Source organism: Oncorhynchus nerka, linkage group LG7 (genome assembly GCF_034236695.1).
Source record: "Oncorhynchus nerka isolate Pitt River linkage group LG7, Oner_Uvic_2.0, whole genome shotgun sequence".
Lineage (NCBI taxonomy): Eukaryota > Metazoa > Chordata > Actinopteri > Salmoniformes > Salmonidae > Oncorhynchus > Oncorhynchus nerka.
The window spans coordinates 20,774,653-20,792,473 of NC_088402.1; the positions used below are offsets into that span (position 1 = coordinate 20,774,653).

The 17,821-nt window shown below is 41.4% G+C and overlaps 1 protein-coding gene across 1 annotated transcript in view; it reads left to right on the forward strand.

Annotated features, from left to right (window-relative positions):
• Positions 1 to 290: 290 nt before the first annotated feature.
• Positions 291 to 17,821, forward strand: part of LOC115122636 (calcitonin gene-related peptide type 1 receptor-like) — a 134,625-nt gene continuing 117,094 nt past the window's right edge. Inside the window, exon 1 of the mRNA XM_065020309.1 lies at positions 291 to 817. The gene's annotated coding sequence lies outside the window, so the exon portion shown is untranslated. The remainder of the gene's footprint in view (positions 818 to 17,821) is intronic.

Consider the following 17,821-nt stretch of genomic DNA (forward strand, 5'->3'; position numbering starts at 1 on the left):
ACATAAAGACACTTTTTTGTAAAAGGAAAAAAAAACATTTCAATTTTAATATATGAAATCACAAACTCCTCACCTTACAAACGAAAAGAGAATTATATAATTTTAAAAATATGAGTTAGTTCATGTACAACATTTTCTTAATGAATCAATATCCATTGCGGAGAAAAATGATAACGACAGCAATAATCAACCGGTGGGAGTCTTAATTTCAATTGGGTTGCATGTACATTACCTCGCCCGGGACAGTCACCCAGCACCATCGCATATTGTAACCTGAGCGTTGAATGTCCTTTTTAAGTGTCCATCACTTGTGCCAAAAGCGCCAGTCAGAAGAAAGCACACGCTGAGATGCTCGCGCCTCGCCACTGTGAGTCTTTAACAAAGTGCTGAAACCCACCAGGCAGTCACAATCCTAGGAGGAACTCCGCGAAACGGGAGGCAGTTAGATGCACTTGGATTACCGGTTGGTGAAGTGTCACAACGTTAACCGCGAACAGACTGGCGCGTTATCACCGCAGAAACGTAAACCACGCGTCGTTCATAAAAATTAGCTTTCATAGCTGCAATGAAATCAACAATGGCAATTGTCGCACTTGATTGATTTTATTATTATTTGATTTTCGAGTGGATATTCCTTTTCCGGTTGAAAAAAAATATTGTAAATGTACATTTGGTTGAGTTAAATAGAATCACGGACGATGAAAGTCAGTCTCAGAATAAGCTTTGTCTACATAGGCTGCACCACCGGGCTCTTCTGAAATACATCACTATTGGACCCTTTACAGAATTGTAATCTTTCAACCCATTTTTTAGCAAGGTAAGAGCTTTCAATTATGTTGTTGCGTTTATTTTAATGTTATTCCTATTTGGATTCATTCACTTCTTTTAACGTGACTGTCACAATCTTAAAATTTTAATTAGGTTAAAAAAAATGTACTAGAATAGCCTGCCAATCAACAGTCATTGATCATTGTTAAATTTAGCGATTTTACATAAATAAATTGCGCCTTCATATTCCGTTGTACAGCTTGTGCTGAGCAGATGGCAGTGAACTTTGCTTTCCACCTACTCTGTTCATAATACTGGCTGATATGGAAGGCATGAGACCAAGGGAATCCAATGTTATAAACACCAAAGAGGCACAATGGTAAATGTTTTATGAATTTATCTGTGACCATAAAAGGGCATATATGTAGGTCTACTGGTTGGTTTCTGATTGATGAGCTCCCTACACTCATCAGTCATTAGTCAACGGGATGGCATATTTCGTTGACCATATCAAGGAATCGGTCTCACACAATTTAACATGGTTTATAGGAATGTGACATTTATTTAATATCATAACAAATCAAATCACAAAATGAAATTCTGTATTGACTTTTAAAATGTTTCATACCTTAAAAGCCCACACCCATCACTCCCAAATAGACTAATGTTGTTGACACATATTCTAGATTTCTGTTTCAGCATGTGGAATATGTTGATTGAAGACATTCTCGCAAAGCTTATGTAGAAAACATTGCTTAGCCTACAATTTTCCCTTCCCATACCATACTGTATATCCACTTTCCCTCTCAGTCATTTGGGCAGATTTCTAAGTATAATCAGGAGCATATCATTTTACATGTGAATCAAAGTAGCCAGTTGAGTATTAAACATTGTGTCTAAAGTAGCACTTTTGCCCCTCATGGGGTGTGTAAAGGAGATGTGTTTGGGACTGGGGAGACTGTGGCTGTTGTCAATGTACCGAAAGTCTAACGTAGTCAGCCACCAGGCTAAATTAGAATCAGTGTGGTATTATCCAAGCACCACAACGTGTCCACTCAGATGATTTAATAGTGAGAAGAGAACTGCCATGACACAACCTGGAACCATTTCCCTTATACATTGTTTTAGCATATTGATGAAGAAGATCATTAGCAATCAATGATGTAATTCCGTAGGCTACTTTTATCAAATCCATTCTTGTAGAGAATCAGTCAGGCTACGTCCCAAATGCCACCCTATTCCCTACAAAGCGCACTAACATTGACCAGAGAAGGGGCAGAAAGTACCCAGGCGGCTATTGTGGCTAAATCCGGATGTGATTCCTTGTTGAATAGATTAGTTCTGTTAATGTAATCATGTTTAAGGAAATGTATTACCCTCTGCCAGTCTGTCGGTCTGTCTGAACAGGCATTGATTTGAGACGGGATGATGTGCTGAAGGGGCGATGTGCACATATATGACGGGATACTCTCAGAAACAGACACAAGCACACAATTGGAGCTCAGTTGCATACGTCTGGTTGTTCTATCTGTGAGATTGGGGAGTGATACATCAGCTGTCTGATCAGTGATGAGTGGAGCGGCAAATATGCCAGACTAACAGGAAAGCAGAGAACCAGGAGGGAGATCAAATTCAAATGAAAGTTAAACCTCGGTGCTCTCATGCCCTGAAATGGCACACACACACACAGAGAGCGTGAGATTGAGAGAGGGATACCAGTATATTCTCACGCACGCACGCACGCACGCACGCACACACGCACACACACACACACACACACACACACACACACACACACACACACACACACACACACACACACACACACTACCCTTCCACCACCCCACCCACTCCCCTCCTCCACACACAGACAAGGACACAGGACACAAAGACATACACTACCGTTCAAAAGTTTGGGGTCGCTTAGAAATATCCTTGTTTTTGAAAGAAAAACAATTTTTTGTTGTCCATTAAATAACATCAAATTGATCAGAAATACAGTGTAGACATTGTTAATGTTGTAAAGGACTATTGTAGCTAGAAACGGCAGATTTTTTATGGAATATCTACATAGGCGTACAGAGACCCATTATCAGCAACCATCACTCCTGTGTTCCAATGTCACATTGTGTTAGCTAATCCAAGTTAATCATTTTAAAAGGCTAATTGATCATTAGAAAACCCTTTTGCAATTATGTTAGGACAGCTGAAAACTGTTGTCCTGATTAAAGAAGCAATAAAACTGGCCTTTAGACTAGTTGAGTGTCTGGAGCATCAGCATTTGTGGGTTCGGTTACAGGCTCAAAATGTCCAGAAACAAATAACTTTCTTCTGAAACTCGTCAGTCTATTCTTGTTCTGAGAAATGAAGGCTATTCCATGCGAGAAATTGCCAAGAAACTGAAGCTCTCGTACAACACGGTGTACTATTCCCTTCACAGAACAGCGCAAACTGGCTCTAACGAGAATAGAAAGAGTAGTGGGAGGCCCCGGTGCACAACTGAGCAAGAGGACATTTTGAGCCTGTAATCGAACCCACAAATGCTGATGCTCCAGACACTCAACAAGTCTAAAGAAGGCCAGTTTTATTGCTTCTTTAATAAGCACAACAGTTTTCAGCTGTGCTAACATAATTGCAAAACGTGTTTTTAATGATCAATTAGCCTTTTAAAATTCTAAACTTGGATTAGCTAACACAACGTGCCATTGGAACACCACATGACTGATGGTTGCTGATAATGGAACTCTGTACGCCTATGTAGATATTCCATTTAAAAAATGGCAGTTTCCAGCTATAACAGTCATTTACAACATTAACCATGTCTACACTGTATTTCTGATCAATTTTATGTTATTTTAATGGACAAAATATAGGACATTTCTAAGTGACCCCAAACTTTTAAACGGTAGTGTATGTAACTAAGAGCTCTGTCAACGGAGGTCAGCAGTGTATACAGACTGAGCTTGTTGTTCCTATGTATTAAACTAATGTTTCATTTTTTATTCATTGGTTGGTTCATGTACGTCACTCTGCCTCTCTCTGTCTGTCTCAGGCTGCGGTTCTGTTGTCTACAACGCTCCACTAGGGTAATTTGACAGAGCAACGATACTGGTCATAATTGTTTTCAGTAGAAAATATAAATGCTGTCCATTTAAAGGTACGGTCTGGGATCCGGGAATCTGTTCAATAGTAAATTTCCTTCTTCCATGTTGTTGTCTTTACAATCCCAGACTGTAGCTTTAAATTAAATGGGATTGAAATGTGTTAGTTGCTGTGGGGACATGTTGTCCTTCGGGCTTTTGCGTAGTGTAGGTTGTGTGTAAGACGACGTTTGTGCAACCTTATCTTGTAGTCATTTTCTATTTGTCTTCCTCTTTTATTGACCTTGTAAAATTTCACAGCATCAAATATTACTACGGGCTAAGTCAAGACATTAGCCAGCCAGGATGACATGGGGATGTTTTCCCATTATAAAATACACATTAGTGCATGAAGCCAGTGTGAGAGAATACAGCTCCCTTTCAGATACTTGTTCTCGTGGATGTGTGGATGCAGCTGCTCCCACAAACATGGATTAAATCCCCGTAATGTAGTAAAGACATTTACAGAGCTAGCGATGATATGATGTGGTAATTACATTACACGTGTAAGTGTTTCAATATGTGTTCTGTGATTTTCAGATTACTGCATATCACTCATGTTCTTGGAGCAACACGATCGGCTGGCTGTCTGTGACCTACCCATGAAATGACACCATAGTGAAATATTTTCTTAACATTTCTTTATTCATTAATCTGCTCCAACACAAAGAGGAGCTGTTCTCTCTGGGTCTATTTTTGGATCGACCCGGTGCACCAGTTCTCCACACACTAAGCGGTGAACAATTTCCAGTGATTGCCTGCGCTGTGTCTACCCAACATTCACTCCAGGGAGAAGTTTCCCCTAGGTACACATCTAGGATCAGCTTCCCCTTATTCATTCCTAACATTAACCATTAGTGGGGGAAATGCAAAACGGACCCAAGATCAGCATTTAGGGATAACTCCCCCGTACTCTCCAGAACTACAGTGTCTATAATATACTGAACACTAGTGATGGGGGAAAAATCGCTACAGTGACATATCGAGATATTATTTTTGACAATATAGCATATCGTATTGTTTTTGACAATATCGCAAAAAGGGTAGTTGGCTGTACCTGCACCAAAACGTTTCCTTCATAGATTGTTCTCCATCTTCTTTTTAAATAGGGTGCCAATTAGTTTTCAGCACTTTTATTTCCAGCACTGATCAAAACACGTTTTCTCATGGCTCTCTCTTGTCCCTCTGTAGCAGACATATGATGAGCAATATGTTTTCGAACATCGAATCGGAATAAAATCACAGTATCGAATCACAATACATATAAACTCAGCAAAAAAGGAAACGTCCCTTCATCAGGACTCTGTCTTTCAAATATAATGCGTAAAAATCCAAATAACTTCACAGATCTTCATCGTAAAGGGTTTAAACACTGTTTCCCATGCTTGTTCAACGAACCATAAACAATTAATGAACATGCAACTGTGGAACAGTCGTTGAGACACTAACAGCTCACAGACTGTAGGCAATTAAAGTCACAGTTCTGAAAACTTAGGACACTGAAGAGGCCTTTCTACTGACTCTGAAAAACACCAAAAGAAAGATGCCCAGGGTCCCTGCTCATCTGCGTGAATGTGCCTTAGGCATGCTGCAAGGAGACATGAGGACTGCAGATGTGGCCAGGGCAATAAATTGCAATGTCCGTACTGTGAGATGACTAAGACAACGCTACAGGGAGACAGGACGGACAGCTGATAGTCCTCACAGTGGCAGATCACGTGTAACTACACCTGCACAGGATTGGTACGTCCGAACATCACACCTGCGGGACAGGTACAGGATGGCAACAAAAACTGTCTGAGTTACACCAGGAAAGCACAATCCCTCCATCACTGCTCAGACTGTGCGCAATAGGCTGAGAGAGTCTGGACTGTGAGGGCTTGTAGGCCTGTTGTTAGGCAGGTCCTCACCAGACATCAACGGCAACAACGTCACCTATGGGCACAAACCCACCGTCGCTGGACCAGACTGGACTGGCAAAAAATGCTCTTCACTGGCGAGTCGCGGTTTTGTCTCACCAGGGGTGATGGTCGGATTCGCATTTATCTTCGAAGGAATGAGTTTTACACCGAGGCCTGTACTCTGGAGCGGGATCGATTTGAAGGTGGAGGGTCCGTCATGGTCTGGGGCGGTGTGTCATAGCATCATCGGACTGAGCTTATTGTCATTGCAGGCAATCTGAACGCTGTGACTTACAGGGAAGACATCCTCCTCCCTCATGTGGTACCCTTCCTGCAGGCTCATCCTGACATTACTCTCCAGCATGACAATGCCACCAGCCATTACTGCTCGTTCTGTGCGTGATTTCGTGCAAGACAGGAATGTCAGTGTTCTGCCATGGACAGGGAAGAGCTCGGATCTCAATCCTATTGAGCACGTCTGGGACCTGTTGGATCGGAGGGTGAGGGCTAGGGCCACTCCCCCCAGAAATGTCTGGGAACTTGCAGGTGCCTTGGTGGAAGAGTGGGGTAGCATCTCACCGCAATCGAACAGGCAAATCTGGTGCAGTCCATGAGGAGGAGATACACTATAGTACTTAATGCAGCTGGTGGCCACACCAGATACCGATTTTTACTTTTGATTTTGACCCCTCCTTTGTTCAGGGACACATTATTCAATTTCTGTTAGTCACATGTCTGTGGAACTTGATCAGTTTATGTCTCAGTTGTTGCATCTTGTTATGTTCATACAAATATTTACACATGTTAAGTTTGCTGAAAATAAACACAGTTGACAGTGAGAGGATGTTTCTTTTTTTGCTGAGTTTAGAATTGTGAGAATCGCAATACATATCGTATCGGTACCCAAGTATTGTGATAATACCAGCCCTACTGAACACCCCGTCTGCATCAGTAGGTGGAGCTGATGTACACGATAGTTGTGTGCCCATCCAATCTACCTCATCCCCATACTGTATTTATTTATTTATCCTGCTCCTTTGCACCCCAGTATCTCAACTTGCACATTCCTCTTCTGCACATCTACCATTCCAGTGTTTAAATGCTATATTGTAATTACTTAGCCACCATGGCCTATTTATTGCCTTACCTCCCTTATCCTACCTCATTTGCACATGCTATATATAGACTTTTCTACTGTATTATTGACTGTATGTTTGTTTACTCCATGTGTAACTCTGTGTTGTTGTATGTGTCGAACTGCTTTGCTTTATCTTGGCCAGGTCACAGTTGCAAATGAGAACTTGTTCTCAACTAGCCTACCTGGTTAAATAAATGTGAAATTAAAAATACTAAAATAGCAGAGGGCTGCGATTACACTTGATCCTATGCAGAGCTTATCAGAGTAGAGACATAGGGTATGATTCAGATGTAATTTTTCTCCAAATGAGGGAGTTCTATGCATTGTTGTGATTTTACTTCGAGGGATGTTTCTATTTGTGAAAGGTGTAAAATTCATTCAAGTAAAGAAATGTCAGAAATATGTTTATCATGAAAACATGATGGACAGACTCAGAACCCAGCCTAGCTGTTCTTTCTCATAGGGACAAATACTTTTTATTTAACGAAGCAAGTCATGTAAGAACAAATTCTTACTTGTAATGACAGCCTACCCTGGCCAAACCCAGACAACGCTGGGCCGATTGTGTACTGCCATATGGGACTCCCAATCATGGCGGGATGTGATTTAGCCTGGATTCAAACCAGGGACTGTAATGATGCTCCTTGCACTGAGATGCGGTGCCTTAGACCGCTGCGCCATTCAGAAGCCCAAATATACTCCTACACAGAGGCAATTTGCTTGTATAGCTGCAGCAACCATGCTTTCATACTCCAGAATTGACACAAAGCACCTAATGTATCCAATCTAAAATGCTTATTTTCAGTGAGCACTAAGATGAAATTCAGCCATATTCTTGTGGTTAAAGGTAGATTTAGTTGAGTATGTTCAATTGGGTCTTTGTGGAAACACAATTGTTTGTGCCAGAGAATTTCATCACCTTCATGAACATACCTGCACATAAGTAGTCTCCCCTGACATGAGAAAGAAGAGAGGACATTTTCTGAAGATGGGCAGGGACTCCTCTGGCCTGATGTTAGGGGGAAGCTTGTTCCAACATTGAGGTTCCAGGACAGAGAAGAGCATTGACTGGGCTGAGCGGGAGCTAACCCCTTGTATGGATGGGAGGGCCAAGAGACCATAGGTGGCAGATCAGAGTGCTCAGGTTGGGGTATAGGGTTTGAGCTTAGCCTGAAGGTAGGGAGGGGGAGTTCCCCTTGCTGCTCTGTAGGCAAGCACCATGGTCTTGAAGTGGAAGCCAGTCAGTGTGCCGAGGAGCGGGGTTACATGGGAGAACTTCGGAAGGTTTAACACCAAGCATGATCTGGCATTCTGGATAAGTTACGAGGGTTTGATGTCTCAAGTGCGGAGCCCAGCCAACTGAGAGTTGCAGGAGTTCAGACACGTTTTACCCATTGGGCAAGAACTGGTTGAATCAACGTTGTTTCCACGTCATTTCAACAAAATGTTATGTGATGACGTTGAATCAATGTAGAAAACTGTGAGGATGTCGACCATAGATATATTTTGATTAATGAGCAGATGTTCTATGCAACATACTGTACATAGATATATGTTCTATGCAACATACTGTACATAGATATATGTTCTATGCAACATACTGTACATAGATATATGTTCTATGCAACATACTGTACATAGATATATGTTCTATGCGACATACTGTACATAGATATATGTTCTATGCGACATACTGTACATAGATATATGTTCTATGCGACATACTGTACATAGATATATGTTCTATGTACATCTATGTACATCTATGTGCTGTACAGGCTATCATGAGGTTGGGAGGAAAAGGGCACAACGGATCTGTCAGCCGGTGATAAAACAGAGGAAAACACTGACACAGTCAGATTTGAAAGCTTAGTTCTCATTCCAGCCATAAGAACAAGACTTTGCCTAACTAAAAGGCTTCCCCTGTCTTACACAAGTCTATCAGAGAGACTGGAATAACTGTCTGGTTGCAAATTATAATTCATTTCTCTCAACAATTCATTAACAATTGTGAGACATTTATAATTCTGACTGATTATGCTTCCCCTTTCCAAGTCTCTCTGTCCGGATAATCCCTCAATGGGAATTGATTTTCCTACTCCTAATTGATTGCGTTTTACCTGGCCACCTATACGTAACTGCCATTTTGGCACATTTTGGAACACCAGGAACAATCATCCCCAGATGGGTTTTTTCTATTCTATTGATTATGAACCCTGGGGCCTGTCCTGGTGACTTAAAAGGAAGATTGCATCCCAAACAGCACCCTATTCCCTATATAGTGCGCTACTTCTGACTAGGACTGATAGGGCTCTGGTCAAAAGTAGTGCACTATGTAGGGAATAGGGTGCCATTTGAGATGCAAGCGAACGGATCAATATTCTTTGTTAAACCTTCTTAATCTCCTGTCTGTGTGGGGGCTATTTCTTCTGGATAGGTTTTTGAGAACGAAACAAAAGTGGATGCTGAAGACAATTTAGAGTTTTTAGAAACATTTTGTCAAATGTACAAAAATATTATTAAAACGGTTTGTATACTTTAACAATTGTAATCGAATTTAGGCTACTGCTATGTGAACACTGTTTATACAGTGGAATTGTCTCTGCCAAAATCAATATGCTACCAATTTCCATTGGTAGCAATGGAAATTATGCACCAATGTTGTGGTATAAAATCTCTATATACTCTCCACACTTGATAAATGTATTGGTTTTAGAATTGGTTAAAAACAATTGATTAAAAGCTATTGTTCTCTACATTGCAGCTCTAGCATCAATTCAGCCTAAGATAACAACCAACAATAAAATGATCGGTTGAGCATTATTAACCATAGTCATTGGCGAACAGGCCCTCGGCTGCCGTTAAACAAGCTTGTCAGAGCAGTATAGCGGCCCGGCTTGAGTTCTCTGTCCCAGAACCAGAGCATGCTCCTCAGTTACCTATTTAACGAGAGACCGGGGGCTTGAGTTCTCTGTCCCAGAACCAGAGCATGCTCCTCAGTTACCTATTTAACGAGAGACCGGGGGCTTGAGTTCTCTGTCCCAGAACCAGAGCATACTCCTCAGTTACCTATTTAACGAGAGACCGGGGGCTTGAGTTCTCTGTCCCAGAACCAGAGCATACTCCTCAGTTACCTATTTAACGAGAGACCGGGGGCTTGAGTTCTCTGTCCCAGAACCAGAGCATGCTCCTCAGTTACCTATTTAACGAGAGACCGGGGGCTTGAGTTCTCTGTCCCAGAACCAGAGCATGCTCCTCAGTTACCTATATAACGAGAGACCGGGGGCTTGTCATGAAATAACTAGCGTCCTCTCTGTACACTGACACTGTTCTCTCTCTCTCTTTCTTTCTCTTTTGCCATCTCACACCCTCAATGTTTGTCTTTTATTTCACACACCAAACTCTTGTGATGCTATTTCTGAGACTCTCTTCCCAGCTCTGGTGCTTGTTTTAGTTCTGTGTGTCTGTGATCACCGGACCGCACCGGACCGTGCTCCTAGCTCCTCTGTTCTCCTCTGCTTATCCACACCCCACTACATCCAAATGCAGCCCAGTTAGTCCAACACCCAAAAGACTATACTGGAAAGCTCAGTGTAGAAGGGAATCATAATGCTTCTCGGCTAATCTCCAGTCACAAATGTTTATTTAATCACTTTTCCCATTTCTACCAGCCGCAAGTATAAGGCTACTTCCTCAATGATACCATAGGGACATTTTTCATTCAGGACAAAGGGTGAATTTTGTTTTTATTTTACATGAATATGAATCTCGCCTACTCTGCATATCAGCAAGTTTTTTTGATCTTTTGATGAATATTTTTCACATTTATTCAGCATTTGACAAAATGTTGGTACGTTTAATTCACATGACATATTGTTCTCTTTAAAACTCCAGTAATGCTATCTCATTTGGTACCAAACTATTAATGAAAACTCCTATTGAAAATGAAAAGTTCTCCAGAAACTTTTTCAAAATGTCTGCCATGTTCAGAGAGATAGAACCTTTGATTACAATGAGGTCGTTTTCTCATGATGTTGATATTTAATGATATCTGCTGCCTCTGTCTTTGCCATTCACTGTCAGGTCGAGATGATGAGTGATAGAGGAGAAAAGGAGAAACTGTTAGAAAAGCACATCACTCCGTCTTCGAGATGGAAAGGGAGGGAGGGTAAGAGGGGATTCTTGGGAAAGGTCTTCTCTCCTGGTAGTAATTGAAAGCACACACTAAAAGAATGTGAGCAAGTTTTTCTTGAAAAAGGAGGATATCAAAGCTCATGAGTTATGATCCACAGATGCATTATCATATATAGAACGGCTTATACTGAGTCAACATACATGTCTGCATACAGGGTTCTGGGTTCAATCTACTGGATTCTTTTCTTCATTTATCTTCTATGAATTCTTCTAAAGATCTTGACATGTTTTATGTTCATTTTAATTGGTTGTACTAAACACTACTTCAATCAAAGATGGTGAAGTAATTGGAGAGAATTTGGAATACGCTGTTTTCAATTTGCCATAACAGATGGAATGGTCCTAGTTATTTGCCATAATAGATGGAATGGTCCTAGTTATTTGCCATAATAGATGGAATGGTCCTAGTTATTTGCCATAATAGATGGAATGGTCCTAGTTATTTGCCATAATAGATGGAATGGTCCTAGTTATTTGCCATAATAGATGGAATGGTCCTAGTTATTTGCCATAATAGATGGAATGGTCCTAGTTATTTGCCATAATAGATGGAATGGTCCTAGTTATTTGCCATAATAGATGGAATGGTCCTAGTTATTTGCCATAATAGATGGAATGGTCCTAGTTATTTGCCATAATAGATGGAATGGTCCTAGTTATTTGCCATAATAGATGGAATGGTCCTAGTTATTTGCCATAATAGATGGAATGGTCCTAGTTATTTGCCATAATAGATGGAATGGTCCTAGTTATTTGCCATAATAGATGGAATGGTCCTAGTTATTTGCCATAATAGATGGAATGGTCCTAGTTATTTGCCATAATAGATGGAATGGTCCTAGTTATTTGCCATAATAGATGGAATGGTCCTAGTTATTTGCCATAATAGATGGAATGGTCCTAGTTATTTGCCATAATAGATGGAATGGTCCTAGTTATTTGCCATAATAGATGGAATGGTCCTAGTTATTTGCCATAATAGATGGAATGGTCCTAGTTATTTGCCATAATAGATGGAATGGTCCTAGTTATTTGCCATAATAGATGGAATGGTCCTAGTTATTTGCCATAATAGATGGAATGGTCCTAGTTATTTGCCATAATAGATGGAATGGTCCTAGTTATTTGCCATAATAGATGGAATGGTCCTAGTTATTTGCCATAATAGATGGAATGGTCCTAGTTATTTGCCATAATAGATGGAATGGTCCTATTTGCCATAATTATTTGCCATAATAGATGGAATGGTCCTAGTTATTTGCCATAATAGATGGAATGGTCCTAGTTATTTGCCATAATAGATGGAATGGTCCTAGTTATTTGCCATAATAGATGGAATGGTCCTAGTTATTTGCCATAATAGATGGAATGGTCCTAGTTATTTGCCATAATAGATGGAATGGTCCTAGTTATTTGCCATAATAGATGGAATGGTCCTAGTTATTTGCCATAATAGATGGAATGGTCCTAGTTATTTGCCATAATAGATGGAATGGTCCTAGTTATTTGCCATAATAGATGGAATGGTCCTAGTTATTTGTATTTTTTTTATCTGTTGTAATATGCTGTACTTTATCAAAGTGAGTAAAATAATTTGAAACAATTAGGAATATAATGTTTTTGATTTGCCAATATAGAATGAATGACCATTGTTATTTTTCATGGATTTTTTAAACAAATTGTTTTATCCATTCTAAATCATACTAGCTAACTCAAAAGTAATACAATGCACGTTCCCTCACACTAACTATGAAACTCCAGGTAGGACCTCCTACCAAATGTCTGCAAAAATAAATTATAGCAGTTCATGAAATGTTATTATCAGCCTATCAAACTCTCAAAAATACACCAACGTGTCTGTGATCATTAAAGACGTACAAAACTTGGCTCAAGTCTAGAATGACATCATTTCACTTGTGGCATGCTCACCCTAATGCCAAGTGTTTTCATGTGGTTATCAACATTTTCCTGGACCATCCAAGGTATATTTTAGTGCCAATGGAAGAATGTGAGGAGAAAAGTTGATTTATGATGTCTTAAAAAGATAAGCTCTACTTTTGCCACACTTGCAGCGTTGTTTTATTGCAAGAAATACAATGTGATAAAGAAACATACACTGGCCTGCTGGTGAACACCAAACCGCTTCTGGCTGAGATGGATTTATTGCCTTCTCTTCTAATCCATGCAACACAACCGATGGCCATTCTTCATCATTCGTTTTCTACAATCAAATGACCCCGAGACTTTCCAACACTGCTAAATAGCCCTGATTTATTTGCATCTACAGTGTCATCAGAAACAAAAATGCATCAAGACTGAATTGTTTCTACTTCTCCACAGAAAAGGAAAGATCTTAGTTGGATCTGTGCACCTAGGCAGACCTTGGAAATTAGCAATCCACTGCAGATTGCTTTACTGCCCATAAAAAGACATAGGCCAGACCCCATCTAGTGATTAGTTAATAGTTGTGTAATTTAGACCTTACTTACTTAGCTGTCCAGAGGGAGGGAGAGAACTAGAGAGAGAAACAGGGAAACAGAGAGAGAGATGGACAGAAAGAGCGAGAGAGAAACAGAGAAAGAGTGTAAAGTGAATGGCACGTGTTTTCCCTCACTGACAGACAAACACATTTAAAGAAAATGCCTAATCCAGGCGCAGATAAGAGAAGAGCTCCTGATGAGATAAACATATCTGAACCCACTGACCATTTACATACTGTAGATTAACCAAACAGAAAAACAGAAAATGCATCCCTTCAATGACCATTTGTAAATTGCTCATCCGAGACCAGAAATAGGTTAAGGCAGAATAGCGAGTAGACAGAAGTTACGTAGTTATCTTCACAGTAGAGCTAGGCATGCAGTATTTCTATAAATATACATGTCAATGATCAAAGTGGCCTTAATTACCTTTCAGGTACAGTCCCAGTGCTCATAACTTAATTACAATTGCATTCTAATTTGCTAAGTATTAATTATTATAGTTATTTCATTGTAAAAGGCACTGTAAAAATGTTATGCCTGTTATGCGCATATGTTGGATTTCAGATGTGCCTTTTCTCTCTCTCTTTCCCTCTCTCTCTCCCTCTCCCTCGCTCTCCCTCTCTCTCTCCCTCTCCCTCGCTCTCCCTCTCTCTCTCCCTCTCCCTCTCTCTCTCCCTCTCCCTCTCTCTCTCCCTCTCTCTTTCCCTCTCTCTCTCCCTCTCCCTCGCTCTCCCTCTCTCTCTCCCTCTCCCTCGCTCTCCTCTCTCTCTCCCTCTCCCTCGCTCTCCCTCTCTCTCTCCCTCTCCCTCGCTCTCCCTCTCTCTCTCCCTCTCCCTCGCTCTCCCTCTCTCTCTCCCTCTCCCTCGCTCTCCCTCTCTCTCTCCCTCTCCCTCTCTCTCTCCCTCTCTCTCTCCCTATCCCTCTCTCTCTCCCTCTCCCTCGCTCTCCCTCTCTCTCTCCCTCTCCCTCTCTCTCTCCCTCTCTCGCTCTCAAGTTCAATTTCAATTTAAGGGCTTTATTGGCCCTTAAAAGGGAAAAGTACAAAAGGGAAAATAAATAAACATAAATATGGGTTTACAATAGTGTTTGTTCTTCACTGGTTGCCCTTTTCTTGTGGCAACAGGTTATTGAATTATTTGTGTATCTGTGTAATCTGAAGGAAAAATCTGTCTCTAATATGGTCATACATTTGGCAAGAGGTTAGGAAGTGCTGCCAGGTTGAGGCCAGGTCATGCAGACTGTTCTAGTGCCCTCGCCAATTCGTTAATATATATGTTGAGGAGGGTGGGGCTTAAGCTCCCCTTCTCATGTGGAAGCTATTTCTTTAAACGGAAAGTAATTCCTTTGATTGAACATTCCACCGTAACAAAAAACGTTGTCATTGTGACATGAAAGGATCCTGGATTAAAGGTATGTGGTACAAACGCAAGTTTACCAATTCTCTATTACCTCCTAGTGGTCTGTCTAAGACTATAGAGGTAAATGTCCTCTTTGTTTCTGATGTTGTTGTCTTCTGGGACACAACGTCCCCATTCAGACATCTGAGGCTGCGGGGCATGTTGTGTGGATCAAAAGCCGCTCTCCCATGATGCTTTTCTGTGAATGAGAACATGGCTCGGAAAGGCATAGCAGTAATCTGGTTAATATTAGATTTTTCCCTCCAGTGTTGTCGTCACATGTAGTTCCTCTTACGTCACCAGTAGGGGTCGATATGACAGAATGCACTACAGTGAATAGGGGACGCTAGCGCCATAGAAATAGAACAGCACATTAGAACGAGATCAATTATTATATTTTGATGGAATTAGATCCATTATTCACGCACAATTAAACTGGGGAAGAATGTGCTGCTGGCGCTGTTCGTTAAGGACTTGGGAACTCTTTCAACGTGGCCACGTTCCAGGCCTGGGAATGCGGTGGCAGCTCCGCTCTGATCTCGTGTGACTGACGAATCTGCTATAGAAACCGGATCCTTTCTATTCCCCGCTAAAAGAAGTGTGGTGTTGACTGTTGACACAACATGTGATGGAGCCTGTGGTGCATAGGTTAAATGTTTTTTTGGGGGTGTGATTAATAATGAGGATTAGTTAGCCAGGGAGGAGGGTCCAGAGCTGGGCTGTCTTCTAGCGTGACTCTGTCCCAACGGGTCTAATGCAGCTGAACTGTCTGTGTTGCCTGACAATGAGCAGAACTACAGATCCAGAACACTCTAGCGTCAAGCTACATGAATGAACCTTTTGGAACCGTCACTTATTTGGAGTGAGATTTACTGTAATGCTTTTATTAAAACGCTGACAAAGCCGTGAGTTTTGTCATAAAATTAAGTGATATGTAGGTTTATAATCACGGTGTGTTTCAAAGGTTTATTTTAGCTGTACATCTTTAAATTATTTAGCAAAATCAGAAAAGGCCAGTGAAGAGAGAAGGTTGATGTCAGAACAACAGCTGAGCTGTACATGTATTAGTAGACTAGCCTTCTATACACCTTTCATGTCTCTGTCATTTCTGAAGGAAACTGGGTGTTAAGAATAGGTTGTCCCTGAAAATACACAACAGCTGGAATAACCATACAAAATACTGCATACCCTGTATAAACCCTAACATACACAATGGGATGGTTTAGCCACCGGTAATGTGTATATGAGAGTGTGGAGTAGACACACACAGTGAGAGTGAGAGAGAAAGAGAGAGAGAGAGAGAGAGAGAGAGAGAGAGAGAGAAAGAGAGAGAGAGAGGAGAGAGAGAGAGAGAGAGAGAGAGAGAGAGCATAAAGAGAAATAGACAGCTCCAAGGGAGCAACCATGCAGGCAATAAATAATGTGGTTTGGTGGTAGCTGGCATGCTGACTGACTGACACTCTGGGAGCCAACAGAATAATGAGATGATAACACTCCGTCCTCTGAATCATGTTTAACCCAACTGCAGCCTCTCTTTTCTCCTCCCGTACCTAATTTATATCTGTCATAATGTTCTCATGGCTGTGCTTGCCAGGTTAGCAAGCATGCTCAGCCATTTGCATAAGAAATGACTTTTGCAGGTATTTTGTGTTCCCCTGTGCTAGTTAAAAATACATGTTGAAGAGATTTCCATGGAATGAACATTGGAATATTCTTGTTTTTTTATGGTACACAAGCAATATTTCTGTCTTGTTTTCAGAGAGAAAGACTTGTAAATGCATTGTTAGGTAAAGATTTTCCTCTGAAAGTAAGTTGGGGGTGCTTCTTTCCATGGAGAGGGGGAGAAGCCCAATAACAGTCTTCTTCTCATTAAGGTTAGTCGGTGTGTAGCCTACTCCTTGGCCATATTGCATGATGGAAGACTGACATCCCTTTCGAGTCTCCATTGACTTGACTGGGCTCTGTCTGCTTCTCTGCTCTCACAGAGGCTGTGTCCCAAATGGCACCCTATTCCTTATATAGTGCATTACAGGACAACGGAATGGATCGCATGCAGCGACCCAAGAAAACGACTCCGAAAAAGAGGGAAACGTAGCGGTCTTCTGGTCAGACTCCGGACAAGGGCACATCGCGCACCACTCCCCAGCATTCTTCTTGCCAATGTCCAGTCTCTTGACAACAAGGTTGATGAAATCCGAGCAAGGGTAGCATTCCAGAGGGACATCAGAGACTGCAACGTTCTCTGCTTCACGGAAACATAGCTTACTGGGAAGACGCTATCCGATGCGGTGCAGCCAACGGGTTTCTCCACGCATCGCGCCGACAGAAACAAACATCTTTCTGGTAAGAAGAGTGGCGGGGGCGTATGCCTCATGACTAACGAGACATGGTGTGATGAAGGAAACATACAGGAACTCAAATCCTTCTGTTCACCTGATTTAGAATTCCTCACAATCAAATGTAGACCGCATTATCTTCCAAGAGAATTCTCTTCGATTATAATCACAGCCGTATATATCCCCCCCCCAAGCAGACACATCGATGGCTCTGAACTAACTTTATTTAACTCTTTGCAAACTGGAAACCATTTATCCGGAGGCTGCATTCATTGTAGCTGGGGATTTTAACAAAGCTAATCTGAAAACAAGACTCCCTAAATTTTATCAGCATATCGATTGCGCAACCAGGGGTGGTAAAACCTTGGATCATTGTTACTCTAACTTCCGCGACGCATATAAGGCCCTGCCCCGCCCCCTTTCGGAAAAGCTGACCACGACTCCATTTTGTTGATCCCTGCCTA